Source organism: Camellia sinensis, chromosome 4 (assembly GCF_055761805.1).
Source record: "Camellia sinensis isolate YWXY chromosome 4, ASM5576180v1, whole genome shotgun sequence".
NCBI classification, from domain to species: domain Eukaryota; kingdom Viridiplantae; phylum Streptophyta; class Magnoliopsida; order Ericales; family Theaceae; genus Camellia; species Camellia sinensis.
The window spans coordinates 87,360,099-87,376,632 of record NC_138964.1 but is presented as its reverse complement, the minus strand read 5'-3'; the positions used below and the strand labels follow the sequence as shown (position 1 = coordinate 87,376,632).

At 33.6% G+C, this 16,534-nt stretch overlaps 1 long non-coding RNA gene across 3 annotated transcripts in view; it reads right to left on the bottom strand.

Annotated features, from left to right (window-relative positions):
- LOC114260612 (uncharacterized) overlaps window positions 1–16,334 on the bottom strand; it is a 49,550-nt gene extending 33,216 nt beyond the window's left edge. For all 3 annotated transcript variants that reach the window (XR_003628695.2, XR_003628696.2, XR_014366734.1), the window contains exons 1-4: window positions 15,993–16,334; window positions 14,012–14,210; window positions 5,862–6,060; window positions 479–514 (exon numbers count right to left, since the gene is read on the bottom strand). This is a non-coding gene — a long non-coding RNA (uncharacterized LOC114260612). The remainder of the gene's footprint in view (window positions 1–478; window positions 515–5,861; window positions 6,061–14,011; window positions 14,211–15,992) is intronic.
- Window positions 16,335–16,534: the final 200 nt, after the last annotated feature.

The window sequence follows — 16,534 nt, the reverse complement described above, 5'->3', positions numbered from 1 at the left end:
TAAATAAGATCATATTCGTATTACACAAAATCATACTTATAAGTTTATCATTTGAAATACTCTTCCCATTCATATCAGATTCAAGTAGATCATATCAAAGCAAAACGACCTTAGGTCCAGCTCATATGCAAAACAACCTTGGGTCCATCATTTATAAAATGACCTCAAATCCATTATATACAAAATGACCTTGGGTCCATCAATACAAAATGACATTAGGTCCATCAATACAAAACGACATTGGGCCTATCATATACAAAACGAGCTTGGGTCCATCAATACAAAACGACCTTAGGCCCATCAATACAAAACGACCTTGGGTCTATTATGCTTTAATCTTTGTCAAATTCAATTCAAAGTCACATTGAAACATTCAAAGTCACATTCATATTTCAAGAACCATAAGTTCCAAGATTTACCATAAAAGCGGTTCAGAAAATAGCATATAACAAAATGTCTTTACTAAGATATTACTCACCTTGAGTAAGTTGATGTTCTTCCACAACGTTCAAACCTACACATTATACATAAGCACACACATTAGAACACATAGTTCAAATCGAATAATTCATCTTCTCTTTTCTAATTCAGTCATTCTTGTTGGTTTCTCACTTATTAGTTCCTTAATGAGTCATAAATCATGTCTAAGAATGCTCAGAAAGACATGTGGACCAAAATATGAACACAAAACATCTTTTCAAAATATGTTGATATATGGGTCTTCGCTCGAGCCAACTATTGGTCGTTCGAGTGGTCATAGAGGTCTGCAAAAGTACTGGATGGGTCTTATTTGCACTCAAGGCAATTATATGTTGCTCGAGCTAATGCAAAGCATATCGTCAATTCGCTCAAGCCAACCTTTGGTCGCTTAAGTGGTCTGTAAAGATAACGAAAATGCTAGGAGCTCATCAAGTTCACTCGAGCTCACACTTGGTCGCTCGAACGATTTGTAGAATTTTTGGGCTTTCCATAACAGAGTTTGAGCTCCAAAAATGCAAAATCAAAGCCTTAGGTCATACATGGCTCATTCAAAAACACAAAGTTACTTTGGAAAACATGTATACATGACCTCTCAAAAACCATTTGCTCAAAATCACTTTAAATCCACCAAAATTGGACCCAAAAACTCATGCATGTAAGTTTTTTCAAGTTCTTTTCTCAAAACTCATGAATTTACCAAATTTGAGTTCAAAAGCTCTATGCATGTACAAAACTCTTTTCCAAAACATGAATTTAAGAGTTAACACATGATGAATGAAACATGCCTGTACAAATTAAATCACAATTTCAACATGGATGCTAGAATTCAAACCCAACATGGTAAAACTCAACATATTCATGCATGTATGTAAAGTTTCTTCATCTTCTTGACTTCTATGACCAAAATACATGCAAAAGATCATATATAACCCATGAACTCAACTCTAAAACACATTATCTTTAAGAATTGAGAGTTAAATTCTTACCTAGAGTCTTCAAATACACTTGCTCTAGCACAATGTTGACTAATTCAAGCTAACCCTCCAAGTTTGCCTTCAATCTCTAAACTCTCTCTCTCTCTCTCTCTCTCTACAATCCATTTTCAGATTTTTGCACTTCAAAGGAGGACAAAATGAGTTCAAGGATGAGCTTATGGCTCACTTATATAGTGAGGATAGCTTAATACATCAATTAGAACATTAGGCTAATTAAATACAGCTTAATTAATTAAACTGAACCAGTTTTTAATCATACTTGCCATAAGGTTCTAAATATTCCAATTAGTCTATTCATATAGCCAATTTCGGTTTCTAAAATCATTTAAACCACCAATTTCAAATTCTTAACAGAAATCATGACAGATAGTTTCTAATGCAAATAGATAATTTTCAAATAGAACAAATATACATGAAGTAATCAAAGGCACATATCACAATTATTAATTAACACATAATTTAATAAATATAATTATGATATGCGTGCTAGGGTCGTCACACCAAGCCTCTGCCTTCAATGGATCAATTCCTTCTTCAAGTTGGATTGGCTTCATTTTCTTGTATTCCCATATTAGTGCCATTGTTGCCTAATCTGGAAAATCCATCTACAAAGGTAGTTATTGCTATGGTAGCTATTGTTGCTACTGTGGTAGTGGTTGTTGTTATGCTTGTGGTTGTTCTTGATTCCTTTGTCTTAATGCCTCTACCGTCTCCACCACACATTTTAACATCCTTTCAAGTCGATCCATACGGCTGGTAGAGGACTGGACTCTTTCTCTCACCATGATGTTATGCATGCAAGGCATGAGTTAAGCATTTATAATACAAATACATGATATTCGAATATCAAATAACACTTAAAATGCACATATCATCACAAACGTTCCATATGAATGCATTCCTAAAGTTATTCAAGGGAAGTTCTATGCTCTGAAGGATGGAGTGTGTGTGTGTGTGTGTGTGCGCTTTGATACCACTCTGTCATCACCCCATCCTGCCCCAAACAGGATAGTAGTTATGACCAGCCAGTAGTGTTTGACTACCAAAGGCCTAGCAAGACAAGACATGATTAGACTAAAACATTAAGGCTTATGTGGAAAACAAAGTCCATTAATTACGAAGAGTCCATCCAGAGCATGTGCATAAGTCATATGTAAACAAAAGCAAGCATACATCTTATTTATTTATCTTGGACATTACAAGTTCAACATCCAAAAGAAAAATACAATATTTACAAATATACACCTAACAAAAGTCAAAACTTATATACAAGAGCATCCTCTCAAGTGACAACTTCCAAAAGTAGAAAAAGAAAAGTAAAAGACTTCTAACTGGATCTCTCCTCCTCAACCTATTCCTCAACATCACCTACATAAATATAGGGGAGAGGGGTGAGCCAAAGCCTAGTGAATAGCAATATAGCAAAGTGGTATATAAATGAACACCAACAAACTTTATTAAAACCAAGCACATGATCATTTTGAACACAATATAGCTTTTCAAACAAAACATGCTTATCTTGCAATATATATGTAACGATGAACATTCTCAAGGCACTTTGAGTCATGAGTCAAGAGGCTACAACCGGTGGCAAGAGCTCAGTTAGCAAGAGTTTATTGGCAAGATTCCCAATAACAAACAAGTTCCAAGATGTCATCTTAGTACATGATATAAAAATATAGGATGTTCATTCATAACAAAACAATATCATAATTTTCATAAACATAGCATAAATTTGCATTTTGAATCATAGTTTTAACAAACATAACTTTGCTATACTACTACTCACAGTTGGCTTCTTGCACAATGGTTTAACTTCTTCAAGACTTGACTTACAAAAACAAGAAGAAAACATTGAACATCCAAAGCATTAACATAACAAATCAGTTCCTAAACTTAACTTTTGTTTTTCTTTCTTATTTTAACTTGATTTAGATTGGTTTCTATGTGTATTTGACTTTCAAATAGGTTTAAAACGCGTGTAAGGATACTCGAGGGTCGAAGAAAACAAATTGAAAATGAAATAGATAATGCCCCTGAAATCCGCATGTGCGATGGAACAAGGCTGCATGTGCAGAACCCTAGCCGCATGTGCAGGGACGTGTGTGCAATTAATGCAATCTTGAAATATTTTCTGGATTAGCTAGCTGCACATGCAAAGGCCATTTCCGCACATGCAGAGAGTGGTTCTTCCAGCCGTACGCGCGGAAGAAGAATAGGAATTTTAGGGCTGGGCCGTTCTATCTATTCTTAGGCTACGAAAACTCATTTTTCATGTTTTCAAACTTCAAAACATGATATAAAACATCTTAATGCATAAATACATGTTGCAAACTGATGAAAACATGTTTGGATAAATGAATTCAAGATCAAGCTTCATGAAAACCAAAATTTAATTCAAACTTCCTATCTTTTCTTCTTATTATTCAAACACTTCCAATCCATCAAAACAAGTTTTAAGGCTTTCTAGGTGTAGGTTTGTGGTATATCCATTGTATAGATCAAATCTAGCTCAAAACCAGTTCAAAACATGATTTTTCAAGGAATTCTCCAAACCCTTTCCTTATTTTCAAACTTTTTTTTTTCTTTTATATAAATCTTTCCAAAACTTGTTCCTAATGAGTATTTAGCTAGGTTTTGATATCAAATTATGGAAGATGATTGAGTTTCTTACTTTGCAGTGATTTTCTTAGGATTTCTAGGCTTGAATTCTTGGCTCCTTTAAATTTTCTTCCTTTTCTCCTTTTTTCCTTTTTTTTCCCCCTTTTCTTCTCCATTGTTCTTCCTTCCTCACGTTGATTCTTGAGCTGGGCTAAATTTTCTATTTGTTTGGTTAGGGAACATAAGGTTTTATTGTGTGTAGTTAGGGAAAAAGTTTTAACATTTCATTAGTTAGCTAATCTTGCTTACTTATTTTAGCTAATCTAGGTTAGGACTAATTAATCTAATCTTATCCTAATTATACTTAACCTAATTAATCCTAATTAAGGTTCACTAATTATACTTAATTACCACTAATCCTAATTAGCAAATTAGCAAATAGTATGAAATGGTCAAGTTCATTAGACTAAGGTCTTTAAGCTCCTCACTTAAGGTATAGGCATATCCTATGGTTTTCAAATCAAATTCTAAGCTATCCCCTAACTCAAAACACATAACAAAACAAACTCTAACATAATTTTTCAAACTTTTTCTTCTTCTCATCCTATTGCTAGCAAGTCCTAAGTTACACAAACACATAACATATAACATGAGTGCATGAATAATTAGATATACATGATGCATTAATGGTTTGGTTGTCACATGGAGAACCCGAACTACCTCAGAAACCGAAGCTTGCGCGAGGCTTACAAGCAATAAACTTGAGTTTCTTTACATTTTTCTTCGTGTTTTCTTCGATTTAATCAAACCAACAGGTAAAACTCCTTTAGCTTTTGTATCTCAGCACCTTTTTGCTTCATTTTTCAGTATCTATCCATGTTAGGTTGCTAGGTAATCATTCCATCATGTAGCTTATTCATCTTACTAGCTTTTTTGCCTTTTTCTCATATGTTTTATTTATTTTATTAGAACAACATGTTTTAGGCTTCATTTAGTCACATAATAATCATGTGTTAGGCCACATTTGAAACATCATGTCGTACCCCAAATTTTATTACTCAGATATATTACCAAATTCCTTATAAGCATCCATTTCCAATTTATAATTACAAGAATAAGACGAGTTAGATAGAATAAATAAGGTTCTCTCTCACATAATTACAATGATAGAAATGTTCAAAATACATGCACAAGGCTTACATGAAAGATTACACAATAATCATATACAATGTTCTAACACTTTATTTACACTACACAATAAGAAGTCTAACTGAACTAGGACTTCATAATCTTCTAACCGTTCGCCCGACTTCGTTCCTATAAAATAGTTAAACAACATCGGACGAACACTAGGTCCAATAGGGATCTACAATGATTCCCAACAATTAGATCAATAGATATATGTGATCATTAATGTTATCAATTGATACATATGTAAATAAGGTGTCTTTTTATATGTAAAATAGATTTACATATTCATAAAATTCCACTTGCCATTTCGTAGAAACTTCCTTTGTTTACTCTTTATCATTTCAAAATTCAGTCACATAATTCCCTTAAAACTCGTTTCCTTTGATAAGGTTCAAATCGACCAAACATTATTACTTTTAGTTCACCTTTCACACTCCTTAACCCACAAACCCGAAACACTTCTGCGCTTCAACACATTCACATATTACACACTTCCACTTTTACATCAAATAATTTTCACAATCATATAACGGAATTACCACAAGGTTCTCAACGAGTAACCACATAACAATAACCAGCTTCACCTAGCCATACCAACACAGTTTACCAGGCGCCACTTCGGAAGATGGAACCTATCTCAAGCACCAAGCTTTATCGGTCACCAACCGGAAGGAATGCAGAACCTCCATATATCTCAACAAACCACACGTTTTTCCGAGTGCTACTCTGAAAGAAAAGCGAAACCTCTATCAAGCGCCACGCTTTACCAGTCACGAGTCGGAAGAAAATGGACCTGTATTCCAATATCACAATCCATCAATTCATCATATCATTCATTCTTTACAACTCATAAATCAAACCAACAACACTCATACATTATTTTCATTATGCATAACCCAACATAACTATTCCATGATAAGAATAAAAGTTCATCTGTAGAAACAATTACAATTTGTATCCCACAACATTTTTTACTTCCCAACACTAACACCTTCTATTCAATTTCACAACACATTCAAGATCATACCCATCTTCCTAGTTCATTAGTCCAATTTCTCGCTACCAATTTACTATGACGTAAACTCCTTTCACAATAATCAATCTCACAACATATTATAATCATCCCTTCTATATTTAATTAACCAAACATAAACTTAATTTCAAGAATTTAGAGCCAACTGAAATAATTCATCATTTAAAGAAAATAAAATCATAACTAGGGTTAGACAAAATTTAGGGCTTTGTACTTTAAAGCACAAAACCCGGTTCTAACTACCCAAAACTTCCTTAATCCTCTTTAATCTTACATTTAACTCCCTTATTTTGAACACCCTCACTTCCTTTTCATGCCTTTTAGAAAATCTCCTCAACATGAGGTTTTTATGTAATACAAATATACCACCCATCTATCTATAAGAAGATATTGAAGAGAAGCAAAGAAATCCCTATCTCTAACAAAGAGAGAAGAAGGCCCAAAAATCCAACGTCGACGAAAACACGATCCGTTCCGATTAAAATAAAGCTCTCTTTGTGCTCTACATTTTTGTATAAGGAATCAAGGTGAGATTCTCACTCTAAGGAGATGAAATCTAAGGTTTAATGAGCTTGGAGCTCAACAATGGCTGTGTGTGAGAGAGAGAGAGAGAGAGAGAGAGAGAGAAGAGAAAAATCTAGAAAGAATGAAGAAAAATGGCCCAAAATGACTTTTTAAAGTGTTGATCACGAACAGATCGCTCAAGCGACCACTCTTGCGCTCTAGCATTAGAGACACCACACCGTTCGAGCGATAAAACATTCCCTCGAGCATAGAACTTACACTCCCAGAACTTCAAATCAAACAAAGGCAGACCACTAGATTAACTAACCCTGTGCTCAAGCGAACATCAACATCTCCCAGAATCTCAAATTTGCAAAAGTACTAGTTGACTCGCGAGATCACTCAAGCGATCAATCCGTCACTCGAGCGATGAGAAAGAAAATTTTCTCGGAGTGCTACAATCTCCCCACCTTAAGAAATTTTGTCCCCAAAATTTAAGATTTACCCAACACGAAAAAAGGAAACATTAATGAACTGCACTTACAATAAAAAAAACTCAACCCATTCCCGGGCTAACTTCCCAGATTCCCAAACCATCACCATGGTATCTTCTTGGCTCCGAGTAAAAGGTCAACAGGTTAAAGAAAATGAGTCATCCCCGACTCACTGACTATAACTGACAAACAAAAGGCCAAAACAAATAGAATCCCCCACAACAAGCAACTTTAGAAATAGAAACACCATTTGAATAAATGTTATGAACACCTCCACGGACCAGACAGTTTACCGAAATTCATGTAGCTAAAACCCAACAGAAGAGCGTCTATACTCGTAAGACAATATACCCAACATCTAATAGTCACTGGATAATTAGTACTCCGAAATTCAAGAACTATCACACAAGACAACCTATGAGCTCTCACAAATAAATAGAGTTCGCCAAGAAAATTCGGTTCAACCGGTTTAACTATGCTAACCCACGCAAAACAAAACACAATACTTCAGATAATTAACATCCCAAACTCAAGACTAACCCATATTCACAACCAACCCGTGTTCAATCCTCCAACTAGAAAGAAATTCGACCCACAAGTTGTAATATGATACAACACATTTAAATATTAGTAACCCATCAGACAATATGTTCCATTATTCACCACCAACCCGTGTTCAATGCATCACTTACGCCAACTCAGCAAAATTAAGGAACTAGTTACTTTACCATAAAATTTACCATTGTTTTGAAAATGCTTCTTTGAGTATATAGAAAATATTATGAGTGGAAATAAATAAATAAATAAATAAATGATTAAATATATAACAAAACATAAAATTTTCCCACTCACACTGGATGTAAAACAAAATTTCCGAACCCATAAAGTTTTCAAGAACCAACAACAGTAATTTCAATTTCACTGCCAACCAAGGCCACAATATAAGAAACTGCATTTCCACACCCCTTTTTCAACATCACCCCCAATGACCACCAACCGTCACTGAAGATCACCGATCACAGCCACGGTGGCTCTACCAATTAATCTTGACATTTATCAAAACAACAATTTAATAAGGCAACAATCGTCTTGAGAGATAACAATGTACATGCATGCTCATAAATTTTTATTTTTTGTTTTGTTTTGTTTTGGGTTCATTATCACCCATTAACAATCACATTTCTCATTTTCAAAATTTCATATTCTACCAAGTCAAAGAATTTCCACATATACTCACACTAAATACCACACTCACACAATCCAACTTCAACACCTTAGAATGTGTTCCAAGAACCCTTTAACTACACAATTTCTCGCCCAAAACAAACAACTTATGAGGTGACTACTTGTAATCCTCTTCCAGACATAGGACAATAAACACCATTACCCCTTAACACTCAGCATCCAACTACCGATGAGTTCCCAACACTAATTACCCCTACATGGGTTCAACACCCACATTCTTACAAAACACTTGTGTCCATGCTAGACTTCCAAGAACTAATTACAATATGACTACCCTTTCCATTCATTTCTTTCTTGCAACCATATTACCCGACTTCCACTCATGACCGACCCCTGATGACCTTTATACTTATGTAATGATTAGACACTTCGTTCAATTTCAAGTGACTATTAGGGTCACCAACAAACCTCTACTCACACCAACTCAGACACATTCCATTACTAATGTGACGACCCCGACCTTCGAATTATTTTTATATAGTATTTCATTGGGCATAAATTGCATGATTATGTGTTTATTTGATACTTATCTGTACGTTTGCGAAATATCTATTTAATTGTCGACTTAAAATTCGAAATTGAGGACCCAAATGACTTCAGAAACCAAAATTGGTTAATTTAATGGACTAGTTGGAATATTTAGCACCATATTGTAAGTTTAATTAAAATTTGATTCAGATCAAAATAATTAGAATAAATTAATTATAATCGTATAGCCTTAAGCTCAATTGATTAGACTTATGCATAGGTGATTAGTGAAGCCTTAATCAACCTATATATATATATGACCTAATTTAGCTTAGGAGCTCATTTTTGCATCAACTATGTGCTAAAAATTGAGCACTAGAGAGAGAGCTCAACATTTTAGAGAGAGAGAGAGAGAGAGAGAGAGAGAAGAATTCAAGAGAACTAAGGGGAGATTGAAGAGTTCAAGCTTAGCTAAGGCCTAAATTAAGCTCTAGGTATGACCTTGACCTCTAATTCATGAAGATAATCCATGTAGGAAGATTAATTCACCAAGTTCTAGGACCATTTGCATGTAATTGAAATAATTGAGCAAGAATCATCAAAAGTGTAGTGAATTGTGTACATTCATGCAAAATTCTTCATCTTTGAACTTGGTTTTCTTCAATATTGATACATGCATGGGACTTACATGAGACATCCCTTGAGATTCTTCGTGGTTTTGCACTCAACACTTTATATAGGCTTGTTTTGTAAGAAAAGAATTGAGCTTGTTGCATGCATGTCAAGAACTTGATGTTTTAACCTTTGTTTTGAAGAATTGATAGAGAATTTGAGATCATGGTTTCATAATTTCCAAAGATTCATGTTTTATAAAGTGTTTCTAAGCTTTTGAGACCAACCATGCTGGCTTTCAACTTGAAAGGAATGTTTTCGAACTTCAGACACAAATCTGGAAAACCCAGAATTCGTCCATTTCACTCGAGCAAAGGATCCTTCACTCAAGCAAAAAATGAAGGCATCTAGTACTTTTACAGACATTTAGTTGTTAGCTCAAGCGACCAAGTGTGCGCTCAAGCAAACTTACTTTTGTTCAGCACTTGGCTCGAACGACTGTGGAGAGACCATCGAGCGCAAATTTGAGCATCCAGTACTTTTGTAGTCTTTGTAGATGGCTTAAGTGACCAAGTGTGAGCTCAAGCGAACCCTCTTCATATTTTTGGACCACTCGAGCAACCTAATGTGCGCTCGAGTGAGTACCCTATTTTTAGCAAACTTTGCCTAACACTTATACGTGCATGTTTGCATCCTCATGCCCATTTAGGCATTCTTTGGCATCATTTGAACATCCTTAGTCATGAATAAGCTAGAAACACATGTAAGAGAATAATTAAGATACATCTCTTGTTTTGAACGTGTGCTTCAATGTGTATTGGTGTTATGTGATTTGTGTACGTGGAGGTCCGAGGCCTAGTATCGATCTAACTCACAGTGAGTAATGTCTTTATAAAGTGATGTTAGAAATGTATTCGAAAATTGTGCAAGATTGGTATTTTTTAACTCTATTTTGCTATTCACGAATGAATGTCCATTTTTGAAACATATTCGTGACATCCTTTAGTGAGGCCCTTGCCTGGGGTAAACACTACCATGGCCATTGGCCCTTGCCTAGGGAAAACAATACCATGGCCCATTAGATTAATTAAAACACAGAGATCTCTAATGTTAGACCTTAATGGTCCACATTGAATTATTGAATGGCCTATCATGGTCCCATTGGATTGACCCTTGTGGTCCTATTGGCTTCAACACATTGTCTATTGAAACTCTATTAGATGTACCACGTAAATCGAATGATTGATTATCGCTATTGCAATGAATAATTGATTATGGTTATTGCAAGAAGGGATTGAAATGATTGAATTCTATTGAATTGCTTATTGACATGTATTATTTCAAAAATGGAAGATATGATTATATCATGTTGGACTTCATTCATATAAACGTTTATACTAATATTACTCACTGGGCTTCAACTCACCCCTCTCCCTTATATATATATATATATATATATGTAGTTGAGCAGGTAGAATGTCAAGTTTAAGGTCGCCTCTGTTTCTACCCCCTTGAAGCCATTTTGGAGGTGCCTCCGTGAAAAGGCGAACTTAGACTCAAGAGGAGTCAAGCTTTGTCAACCCAACTTTTGTTTTGCTTTTGTTTTTTTGGATAATTTTGCAACTTATATGAATGATGTTGGGTGAGAGGTCTAATTTTGAGATATTGTATATAAGTTGTATGGAGTCTAAGGTTCTTAATACTTATGATTTTGGTGTGTATGCACTACTCAATGGTCTATTTTTATATTATGCCATTGTTTCTCCTAAGCCCCATTGTTATATTATAATTGATTCTAACTTTGAGGCCAAAGGTAATCCGGGATTACTGGTCGGTCACAGCCTGAACCTTTAGGGGCGAGCTATGGTTGTGACAACTAACACTAACACTACAAGAAATAACACTTTTAGCGACCAACTTTTTGGTCGCAGAAAAATCATATCTAGTCACTGATGGTTTTTAGAGCCCAAAAGAAGTTGGTTGCAATTTAGTCACTAAAAGCCCGTCACATAAGGTTTTTGGTGACCAAAACTAAAGTTGGTCGCGGAAAGTAAGCATTTGCGGCCATATACTTTGGTTGCAAAAAGGGTTTCAATTTCTCGAAAGTTGTTCATTTTGCGACCAAAAAGCTAGTCGCTGAAAGGTAACAATTGCGACCACTGATTTTATTGGCTGAAAAGTGGTTTTTGGAGACCAAACTTAGCTTAGTCATGGAAAGTTGTCATTTAGCGATGACATATTTTGGTCACGAAAAGTCGATCGCAGCAGTAAGCTTCTCATGGACCTATTGTGACTAAAATTATATTAGTCGCAAAAAAAATTCAATTTTAAATATCATTTTTGTCAATGTAATGCTTTTTTTTTTTTTTTTTTTTTTTTGTAATACCTACAATACATTTGCAATTAATGCATAATTCATGTCCATCCAATTAATTTCAACGTACCAATCCATCAACAATCTAATCTACAAACAAAAAACCATCGAAAGGAAGTCAAAATAGTAATTACTCTATCAAATTACTACCACCTATCACAAAATAAGCATCTATCCATCCATTTAGTTTACAAAATAACCATCCATCCATCCATTTAGTTTACAAAATAACCATCCATTTATCCATTTAGTTTACAATGAATTCACCACATCAAAAACATATTTAACAAAACCATCAAAGATTTCAAAAACCATTCATATCCAAGTGTGTGCCATATTTGTCTGATGAGAAATATATCAAAAACTCTACGTATAAGCACAACTTAGAATTAATGCACAAGCAAACTCATGTCCATAAACATGCATGACTACACCTCTAGCTACCTGCAAAAAAAAGAAAAAAAAAATTGAAGTAAGCGTTGTTGATTATAATATTTTTGCTTACATTTCTATTTAATTTTTTAAAATTCTGAGGATCTAATTCCACTCCCAAATTAGCAATCACACAGAGCCTTACCAGAAAGTGGAAGAAAAAACCTCATACAAATCTCAACTACATCATATAAAAAGATAAATTAATAAACTAACATATAAAAATAAAGCTTACAAGGGAAAGTATGGCTTGGTTTGTGAAGAAATCAAAATTAAAAGCCAACATTTTTTTTCACCCATAGGATAATACATAGTGATTCAAAATTTCTTATAGTTACTAGCGAAAAGGCCGCGTGCAAGGCACGCTAACTAATGCCCAACTAGTGCCCATTACATTTGTGTTTTGAACTGAAATTTATAAACAGATAGAGTAGAAAATTATATGGAGAGAAAAACGTTATTTAGATATAAACCAACTTAGAATTGAGCTTTGTTTAGTGCAAAAAAATTACAAGAGAATTCGTCTCTAAATTTCAATATCTCGCAAGAGATAAATATAATTAGTAATACTCAAAAATAAGTGTAACAAAATAACCAAGGCCATTTTTCACTGCCAGCATAAGATGATCCTCCTAGAAAGAACAAAGACTACAAACTTTTTGACAGCTAACCCATGCTCAAAAGAAAAGAGAAACTGGTAATTCTAAAAATATTTTTATTTTAAAAATATTAAAATAAAATAGACTAAAATCTAGCTATGCTCCCTTCTCTTTTATAATACGATATCACCTAACATAGGCCTTGTTTGGTAAGGCTAATTTCCAGCTTATTTCAGCTTTTAGCTTAATTTAAGCTATTTTGATGTGTTTGGTTCAGCTTAACAATACAGATTATAGCTTTTTGTAAGTCAAAAATCAACTTATTCTTTGAGTGGGGGAGGAAAAGCTTAATTTATAAGTCAAAAATCAGCTTATATTCACAGCTATAAGTTATAATCTATAATCACTTTCCCATAGCTCCACCAAACGGGGCCATAATAATGCGTGGACTTTGTTAATTTCAATTCAGAAATAATATTCACCTTCTTTATGTTGTTTCTTTTCTTTTTGAGTATCAACATAAAAAATTCTCTTGGCTTCTTTTTCTTAAAAGGGTTTGGGCTTGTGTGTAATCCTTTGTCGTGTAAATATAGACAAACCTACAAATTTTAAATTTTCATAATGACTATTTTATACCTAATAATAACTGACCATTAGACAATAAAAATGAAAACAAACAAATATTAAGAAACACTTGTAAATCAATGACGTGAAGAAGTACCAAGAGTGGGAAAAAATAATAACCTCATGCATAATTTAATTTAATGACATTAGAGTAGAAACCCTTTTAAGAAAAGGAAGCCAACAAAATTTCACCATTTATGGTTTTTTCTTTTAAGGAACGAAGCAGATTGCATTAATCAAAGAAACACATGAAACAAATAATGAAAATCTGTATCACTAAGTAAAACATACATGAAACTAAACAAAGAAAAATATATATATATATATATAGAGAGAGAGAGAGAGAGAGAGAGAGAAACCTGTAACTTTAAGGCCATGTCGTGTTTAGAGAATTGGTTTTGCTCTGGTACTGGCTTTCATTTGAATAATTGGAAAAATTGAAATCATTCCCATCATAAAACTCTATTCCAACACCAAATTCTTATTCTCCTTCTGGGTGTTCAAAACATTGACATATTAATCAAAACTTTGATCTTTCTTCAAAATCATTCATGAGACCTATGAGGAAAAATAGAAAGAAAAAAAAATCATAATAACGATGAGTAAAAAATGAGACAATGTTTGCCAATGTTAATTCCTTTTGTACAAAATCCATACTTGGCTAAAAAATGTAGCAGCAGCAATATATATTATCTTGTCAAACAATCATTCAATTATAAAATGTTTTACAACAAAGCATAAAGAATGAAATAGAAAATTTTATTACAATCAATACAGAAAAATTCAATTAAGTCTTGCAAGTTTAGTAGATATCTATCGAAGATTCAAACTTGAGTGGCAATACATCTAGTATATCATATGATTCAAAGGTACAAATATGCAATCACAAAATATTAAATTATATGATTCCGGTGTTTATATTTCATTATTGATGTTACAATCATGTTTGTTGCTCTATTCCAACAATAGATGATATGCTCGATGTTTGATTATTCTTATATTGAACAACAATGCATTACAATCAAGTAACCAAATCATTTTGACATGTACAATCCACCCAAAAGAAACATTTATTGTATAAAGCTCGAAACTATATAGCAACATATTCATTATGGCAATTCAACAAACACCATGCAAGCAATCAATTTTTTATGTTTTATTTTTTGTAACTCTTGAAATCCTACATTTATGATTCATTTCAAAACCTTAAAATCTATTACCACCCAACATTCAAAATTCAATTCAAAGTATTGATTCAACAACCAAATCACTGAAACTATTGATTCTATATTCGGCTAAGAGAGGGAAGAGACACTACCGTTAATCAATATTTTCTCTTTTCAATAGAAGACACATCCATAAATTTGAACAAGAGAGCACATAATGAATTTGATCGAAATACACAAATTAAGGAGACTCATATATCTATTTATTCATTAACACAGACACCTTGAAATCAACTAAAAAACCCTGAAAATTTCATGTTGATATATTATTTATTTTTTCAACAGTACAAAAATTGAACCCATTCAAACCAAAACAATAATTGAACAAAAAATAATTTTCAGCTTAACGAAAGAGAGAACCATCAGGAAACAATTGTTGCTTTACTGGTTTTCAAAAATTCAATACAGTAGTAATCGCACCTGAGGGGAAAAAATCCAACCCTTTGCACAATAATGTATCCTTTATAGATACCCAAAAAAAAAACAAACAAACAAACACGACAGTGTGGTGTACATGTGCTATGAGCTGAAGAAAAATAGATATTGCAACTCTTACAGAAAGTGTCTCCAAGATTATTTAGGAATACATTTGCTCCTAGGTGTAGTTAATATTAGCAACTCATGGATTTTTGTACCAGAAGTAAAAATTAAAAAAAATGTTAGTACTGAGAGCTTATCTTATAATTCAAATGAATAAGAAAATGAATAAAAACACAAACAGTAATGTTATGTCACTAAGGCAACAACACGACTAAAATTCCATAACTTTTGTCTTCCATATCTTCTAGTATCAACTTCAGTTTTTACCTAACAAGCTCCAGTTAGCTTTTTGCAAGTGACCACTGAATATCATATAGATGTTATAAAAGCATGAAAATAAAAAAATAAAATAAAGAACATAAATAAATAAATTCAGGAAACCAAACAAGAAAAAATAATAAATTCAGAACAAATTGAAAAGCATCCAAGTTAAACATTTAGAACATGCATCCAAGTTAAACACTAAACCCCAAATTAAAAGCCCCAAATTTTGAAATTGAAAAACCCTAAACCCTAATTTTCAAATTGAAAAGCCTCAAATCAAAACTCAAAACCCTACTATCTGAACATGCACCTAAAATTGGGCGGTGGAAGGGAGAGATAATAGAGCTCCGACCGGAGGGAGAGGTGAGACAACTCCGTTTGCTTCATCTGCTGGTCTTCGTCGACCGGAGGGAGAAGCGAAGATAAACAGGGTTGCGAAGGAGGTAACTCCGAAGGACAGCTCGAACAACGCATTGGCAATCACGAGCAAAGCAATAGTCGTCGCTCCGAAGGACTGCTCTTCCCTCCATCTCTGTCTCTTCTTCGTCTTCTCTCTCTCTCTCTCGAACATATCTCCCTCAAACTAGTTTTTCTTAATTTTTTCCTTTTCTTGTTTTTTTTTTTGGGGGGGGGACTAGGTTGTAGAAATTTAGGGAAAATTTTAGAAGGGAATTTTAATTTAGGTAAAATTTTGGAGGGTTTGTTTCAAACATTGAGAAGAAATTTGAATTTGGGACAAAATTTTGTAGTTAAAATTGGTTTTAATTTATATTTTTTTTAAGTTTTATTATTTATATTTGTAATTTTACCATTATTAAAGTTTAATTAATATTTTGAATGAAAAAATAAATT